Below are 8,061 nucleotides of genomic sequence, written 5' to 3' on the forward strand. Positions count from 1 at the left end.
TGCAGAGCAGTCACACTCGGAAAAAATTTCTTTCGTCAGGCAAAAGAACCAGAGTTCTCCGCGGCCATCCACTCCAACCTTGTCCGATTTTGAGGCACCAGGCTCGGCCACCCTCCGAGCCTTTTCACTCCCTCTCCTGTTATGGTGCCTCCCTATTAACCTCTAGGTGGTTGCGCTCGTGACATCAAAAAGACCACTTTTTGAGGAGCAGTCACACTCGGAAAAAATTTCTTTCGTCAGGCAAAAGAACCAGAGTTCTCCGCGGCCATCCACTCCAACCTTGTCCGACTTTGAGGCACCAGGCTCGGCCACCCTCCGAGCCTTTTCACTCCCTCTCCTGTTATGGTGCCTCCCTATTAACCTCTAGGTGGTTGCGCTCGTGACATCAAAAAGACCACTTTTTGCAGAGCAGTCACACTCGGAAAAAATTTCTTTCGTCAGGCAAAAGAACCAGAGTTTTCAGCGGTCATCCACTCCAACCTTGTCCGATTTTGAGGCACCAGGCTCGGCCACCCTCCGAGCCTTTTCACTCCCTCTCCTGTTATGGTGCCTCCCTATTAACCTCTAGGTGGTTGCGCTCGTGACATCAAAAAGACCACTTTTTGCAGAGCAGTCACACTCGGAAAAAATTTCTTTCGTCAGGCAAAAGAACCAGAGTTCTCAGCGGTCATCCACTCCAACCTTGTCCGACTTTGAGGCACCAGGCTCGGCCACCCTCCGAGCCTTTTCACTCCCTCTCCTGTTATGGTGCCTCCCTATTAACCTCTAGGTGGTTGCGCTCGTGACATCAAAAAGACCACTTTTTGCAGAGCAGTCACACTCGGAAAAAATTTCTTTCGTCTGGCAAAAGAACCAGAGTTTTCAGCGGTCATCCACTCCAACCTTGTCCGATTTTGAGGCACCAGGCTCGGCCACCGTCCGAGCCTTTTCACTCCCTCTCCTGTTATGGTGCCTCCCTATTAACCTCTAGGTGGTTGCGCTCGTGACATCAAAAAGACCACTTTTTGCAGAGCAGTCACACTCGGAAAAAATTTCTTTCGTCTGGCAAAAGAACCAGAGTGTTCAGCGGTCATCCACTCCAACCTTGTCCGATTTTGAGGCACCAGGCTCGGCCACCCTCCGAGCCTTTTCACTCCCTCTCCTGTTATGGTGCCTCCCTATTAACCTCTAGGTGGTTGCGCTCGTGACATCAAAAAGACCACTTTTTTCAGAGCAGTCACACTCGGGAAAAATTTCTTTCGTCTGGCAAAAGAACCAGAGTTTTCAGCGGTCATCCACTCCAACCTTGTCCGATTTTGAGGCACCAGGCTCGGCCACCCTCCGAGCCTTTTCACTCCCTCTCCTGTTATGGTGCCTCCCTATTAACCTCTAGGTGGTTGCGCTCGTGACATCAAAAAGACCACTTTTTGCAGAGCAGTCACACTCGGAAAAAATTTCTTTCGTCAGGCAAAAGAACCAGAGTTCTCAGCGGTCATCCACTCCAACCTTGTCCGACTTTGAGGCACCAGGCTCGGCCACCCTCCGAGCCTTTTCACTCCCTCTCCTGTTATGGTGCCTCCCTATTAACCTCTAGGTGGTTGCGCTCGTGACATCAAAAAGACCACTTTTTGCAGAGCAGTCACACTCGGAAAAAATTTCTTTCGTCTGGCAAAAGAACCAGAGTTTTCAGCGGTCATCCACTCCAACCTTGTCCGATTTTGAGGCACCAGGCTCGGCCACCGTCCGAGCCTTTTCACTCCCTCTCCTGTTATGGTGCCTCCCTATTAACCTCTAGGTGGTTGCGCTCGTGACATCAAAAAGACCACTTTTTGCAGAGCAGTCACACTCGGAAAAAATTTCTTTCGTCTGGCAAAAGAACCAGAGTGTTCAGCGGTCATCCACTCCAACCTTGTCCGATTTTGAGGCACCAGGCTCGGCCACCCTCCGAGCCTTTTCACTCCCTCTCCTGTTATGGTGCCTCCCTATTAACCTCTAGGTGGTTGCGCTCGTGACATCAAAAAGACCACTTTTTTCAGAGCAGTCACACTCGGGAAAAATTTCTTTCGTCTGGCAAAAGAACCAGAGTTTTCAGCGGTCATCCACTCCAACCTTGTCCGATTTTGAGGCACCAGGCTCGGCCACCCTCCGAGCCTTTTCACTCCCTCTCCTGTTATGGTGCCTCCCTATTAACCTCTAGGTGGTTGCGCTCGTGACATCAAAAATACCACTTTTTGCAGAGCAGTCACACTCGGAAAAAATTTCTTTCGTCTGGCAAAAGAACCAGAGTTTTCAGCGGTCATCCACTCCAACCTTGTCCGATTTTGAGGCACCAGGCTCGGCCACCCTCCGAGCCTTTTCACTCCCTCTCCTGTTATGGTGCCTCCCTATTAACCTCTAGGTGGTTGCGCTCGTGACATCAAAAAGACCACTTTTTGCAGAGCAGTCACACTCGGGAAAAATTTCTTTCGTCTGGCAAAAGAACCAGAGTTTTCAGCGGTCATCCACTCCAACCTTGTCCGATTTTGAGGCACCAGGCTCGGCCACCGTCCGAGCCTTTTCACTCCCTCTCCTGTTATGGTGCCTCCCTATTAACCTCTAGGTGGTTGCGCTCGTGACATCAAAAAGACCACTTTTTTCAGAGCAGTCACACTCGGGAAAAATTTCTTTCGTCTGGCAAAAGAACCAGAGTTATCAGCGGTCATCCACTCCAACCTTGTCCGACGTTGAGGCACCGATGTCGGCCAAGTTCTGAGCGTTCCACCGCCGAATGCCACTGGTCCTCAACACAGCGGACTTCCAATCCAACCTTGTCCGACTTTGAGGCACCGAAGTCGGCCTCAGCCCGAGCCTTCCCCCGCCGACCTCACTGGAGCCCGCCATCCAGGGACCGGCGGAGGTCGCCCGCATGACCGCGGCAAAGTGTCTCAAAGTCGGGCACGACCGCTCGAGTCACCCGCCAACCCGGTCCGGGGCACCTCCAGGGACCGGCGGAGGTCGCCCGCATGACCGCGGCAAAGTGTCTCAAAGTCGGGCATGACCGCTCGAGTCACCCGCCAACCCGGTCCGGGGCACCTCCAGGGACCGGCGGAGGACGCCCGCATGACCGCGACAAAGTGTCTCAAAGTCGGGCACGACCGCTCGAGTCACCCGCCAACCCGGTCCGGGGCACCTCCAGGGACCGGCGGAGGACGCCCGCATGACCGCGACAAAGTGTCTCAAAGTCGGGCACGACCGCTCGAGTCACCCGCCAACCCGGTCCGGGGCACCTCCAGGGACCGGCGGAGGACGCCCGCATGACCGCGACAAAGTGTCTCAAAGTCGGGCACGACCGCTCGAGTCACCCGCCAACCCGGTCCGGGGCACCTCCAGGGACCGGCGGAGGACGCCCGCATGACCGCGACAAAGTGTCTCAAAGTCGGGCAGGACCGCTCGAGTCACCCGCCAACCCGGTCCGGGGCACCTCCAGGGACCGGCGGAGGACGCCCGCATGACCGCGACAAAGTGTCTCAAAGTCGGGCACGACCGCTCGAGTCACCCGCCAACCCGGTCCGGGGCACCTCCAGGGACCGGCGGAGGACGCCCGCATGACCGCGACAAAGTGTCTCAAAGTCGGTCATGACCGTTCGAGTCACCCGCCAACCCGGTCCGGGGCACCTCCAGGGACCGGCGGAGGAGGCCCGCATGACCGCGACAAAGTGTCTCAAAGTCGGGCACAACCGCTCGAGTCACCCGCCAACCCGGTCCGGGGCACCTCCAGGGACCGGCGGAGGACGCCCGCATGACCGCGACAAAGTGTCTCAAAGTCGGGCACGACCGCTCGAGTCACCCGCCAACCCGGTCCGGGGCACCTCCAGGGACCGGCGGAGGACGCCCGCATGACCGCGACAAAGTGTCTCAAAGTCGGGCATGACCGCTCGAGTCACCCGCCAACCCGGTCCGGGGCACCTCCAGGGACCGGCGGAGGACGCCCGCATGACCGCGACAAAGTGTCTCAAAGTCGGGCATGACTGCTCGAGTCACCCGCCAACCCGGTCCGGGGCACCTCCAGGGACCGGCGGAGGACGCCCGCATGACCGCGACAAAGTGTCTCAAAGTCGGGCACGACCGCTCGAGTCACCCGCCAACCCGGTCCGGGGCACCTCCAGGGACCGGCGGAGGACGCCCGCATGACCGCGACAAAGTGTCTCAAAGTCGGGCACGACCGCTCGAGTCACCCGCCAACCCGGTCCGGGGCACCTCCAGGGACCGGCGGAGGTCGCCCGCATGACCGCGACAAAGTGTCTCAAAGTCGGGCATGACCGCTCGAGTCACCCGCCAACCCGGTCCGGGGCACCTCCGGGGACCGGCGGAGGACGCCCGCATGACCGCGACAAAGGGTCTCAAAGTCGGGCAGGACCGCTCGAGTCACCCGCCAACCCGGTCCGGGGCACCTCCGGGGAGCAGTGGAGGTCGCTCGCATGACCGCGACAAAGTGTCTCAAAGTCGGGCATGACCGCTCGAGTCGCCCGCCATCCCGGTCCGGAGCTCAACACTTTGTCGTTTTTTCCACTCCCTCCCCATTAACCTCTAGGTGGTTGCGCTCGTGACATCAAAAAGACCACTTTTTGCAGAGCAGTCACACTCGGAAAAAATTCGTTTCGTCTGGCAAAAGAACCAGAGTTCTCAGCGGGCTTCCAGTCCAACCTTGTCCGATTTTGAGGCACCAGGCTCGGCCACAGTCCGAGCCCATTCACTCCCTCCCCTGTTGTACTCGCTCCCTATTAACCTCTAGGTGGTTGCGCTCGTGACATCAAAAAGACCACTTTTTGAGGAGCAGTCACACTTAGGAAAAATCCGTTTGCGCTCACACCATCCCTCCCCATTAACCTCTAGGTGGTTGCGCTCGTGACATCAAAAAGACCACTTTTTGAGGAGCAGTCACACTTAGGAAAAATCCGTTTGCGCTCACACCATCCCTCCCCATTAACCTCTAGGTGGTTGCGCTCGTGACATCAAAAAGACCACTTTTTGAGGAGCAGTCAGACACCGAGGTTTTCTGGATTTATGTCCGTTTTCCTGGTTCTCTGACTCGGGCACCTTGTGACCGACATCCCCCCCTTCCCTGGTTCTATTTTGCCGATACTTTGGTGAGTTTTCTACCCGCAAACCAAGCCCCCCAAGCCCGCCGCCTGGTGGGGGAGCATGCCGCCTGGCCCGGTTCTATTTTAGGTCACTTTGGTGAGTTTTCTACCCGCAAACCAAGCCCCCCAAGCCCGCCGCCTGGTGGGGGAAGAGGCCCCCTGGTCCCGGTTCTATTTTAGGACACTTTGGTGAGTTTTCTACCCGCAAACCAAGCCCCCCAAGCCCGCCGCCTGGTGGGGGAAGATGCCCCCTGGTCCCGGTTCTATTTTAGGACACTTTGGTGAGTTTTCTACCCGCAAACCAAGCCCCCCAAGCCCGCCGCCTGGTGGGGGAAGATGCCCCCTGGTCCCGGTTCTATTTTAGGACACTTTGGTGAGTTTTCTACCCGCAAACCAAGCCCCCCAAGCCCGCCGCCTGGTGGGGGAACATGCCCCCTGGTCCCGGTTCTATTTTAGGACACTTTGGTGAGTTTTCTACCCGCAAACCAAGCCCCCCAAGCCCGCCGCCTGGTGGGGGAACATGCCGCCTAGCCCGGTTCTATTTTAGGTCACTTTGGTGAGTTTTCTACCCGCAAACCAAGCCCCCCAAGCCCGCCGCCTGGTGGGGGAAGAGGCCCCCTGGTCCCGGTTCTATTTTAGGACACTTTGGTGAGTTTTCTACCCGCAAACCAAGCCCCCCAAGCCCGCCGCCTGGTGGGGGAACATGCCCCCTGGTCCTGGTTCTATTTTAGGACACTTTGGTGAGTTTTCTACCCGCAAACCAAGCCCCCCAAGCCCGCCGCCTGGTGGGGGAGCATGCCCCCTGGTCCCGGTTCTATTTTAGGACACTTTGGTGAGTTTTCTACCCGGAAACCAAGCCCCCCAAGCCCGCCACCTGGTGGGGGAAGAGGCCCCCTGGTCCCGGTTCTATTTTAGGACACTTTGGTGAGTTTTCTACCCACACTGCAGGTCCCCAAATGCCGCCATCTGGTGGGGGAACATGCCGCCTGCACCGGTTCTATTTTAAGTCACTTTGGTGAGTTTTCTGCCCACACTACGGGTCCCCAAATGCCGCCATCTGGTGGGGGAACATGCCGCCTGCACCGGTTCTATTTTAAGTCACTTTGGTGCGTTTTCTGCCCACACTACGGCTCCCCAAATGCCGCCATCTGGTGGGGGAACATGCCGCCTGCACCGGTTCTATTTTAAGTCACTTTGGTGAGTTTTCTGCCCACACTACGGGTCCCCAAATGCCGCCATCTGGTGGGGGAACATGCCGCCTGCACCGGTTCTATTTTAAGTCACTTTGGTGAGTTTTCTGCCCACACTACGGCTCCCCAAATGCCGCCATCTGGTGGGGGAACATGCCGCCTGCACCGGTTCTATTTTAAGTCACTTTGGTGAGTTTTCTGCCCACACTACGGCTCCCCAAATGCCGCCATCTGGTGGGGGAACATGCCGCCTGCACCGGTTCTATTTTAAGTCACTTTGGTGAGTTTTCTACCCACACTACGGGTCCCCAAATGCCGCCATCTGGTGGGGGAACATGCCGCCTGCACCGGTTCTATTTTAAGTCACTTTGGTGAGTTTTCTACCCACACTACGGGTCCCCAAATGCCGCCATCTGGTGGGGGAACATGCCGCCTGCACCGGTTCTATTTTAAGTCACTTTGGTGAGTTTTCTGCCCACACTACGGGTCCCCAAATGCCGCCATCTGGTGGGGGAACATGCCGCCTGCACCGGTTCTATTTTAAGTCACTTTGGTGAGTTTTCTGCCCACACTACGGGTCCCCAAATGCCGCCACCTGGTGGGGGAACTGCCGCCTAGTCCCGGTTCTATTTTAGGTCACTTTTCTCACTTTCTGACCCACAAATAATGCCCCAAATGCCGCCGCCTGGTGGGGGGAACTGCCGCCTAGTCCCGGTTCTATTTTAGGTCACTTTTCTCACTTTCTGACCCACAAATAATGCCCCAAATGCCGCCGCCTGGTGGGGGGAACTGCCGCCTAGTCCCGGTTCTATTTTAGGTCACTTTTCTCACTTTCTGACCCACAAATAATGCCCCAAATGCCGCCGCCTGGTGGGGGGAACTGCCGCCTAGTCCCGGTTCTATTTTAGGTCACTTTTCTCACTTTCTGACCCACAAATAATGCCCCAAATGCCGCCGCCTGGTGGGGGGAACTGCCGCCTAGTCCCGGTTCTATTTTAGGTCACTTTTCTCACTTTCTGACCCACAAATAATGCCCCAAATGCCGCCGCCTGGTGGGGGGAACTGCCGCCTAGTCCCGGTTCTATTTTAGGTCACTTTTCTCACTTTCTGACCCACAAATAATGCCCCAAATGCCGCCGCCTGGTGGGGGGAACTGCCGCCTAGTCCCGGTTCTATTTTAGGTCACTTTTCTCACTTTCTGACCCACAAATAATGCCCCAAATGCCGCCGCCTGGTGGGGGGAACTGCCGCCTAGTCCCGGTTCTATTTTAGGTCACTTTTCTCACTTTCTGACCCACAAATAATGCCCCAAATGCCGCCGCCTGGTGGGGGGAACTGCCGCCTAGTCCCGGTTCTATTTTAGGTCACTTTTCTCACTTTCTGACCCACAAATAATGCCCCAAATGCCGCCGCCTGGTGGGGGGAACTGCCGCCTAGTCCCGGTTCTATTTTAGGTCACTTTTCTCACTTTCTGACCCACAAATAATGCCCCAAATGCCGCCGCCTGGTGGGGGGAACTGCCGCCTAGTCCCGGTTCTATTTTAGGTCACTTTTCTCACTTTCTGACCCACAAATAATGCCCCAAATGCCGCCGCCTGGTGGGGGGAACTGCCGCCTAGTCCCGGTTCTATTTTAGGTCACTTTTCTCACTTTCTTACCCACAAATAATGCCCCAAATGCCGCCGCCTGGTGGGGGGAACTGCCGCCTAGTCCCGGTTCTATTTTAGGTCACTTTTCTCACTTTTCTACCCACAAATAATGGCAAAAAAAAA

This window comes from Callionymus lyra, unplaced genomic scaffold (genome assembly GCF_982586985.1).
Source record: "Callionymus lyra unplaced genomic scaffold, fCalLyr1.hap1.1 HAP1_SCAFFOLD_48, whole genome shotgun sequence".
NCBI lineage: Eukaryota > Metazoa > Chordata > Actinopteri > Syngnathiformes > Callionymidae > Callionymus > Callionymus lyra.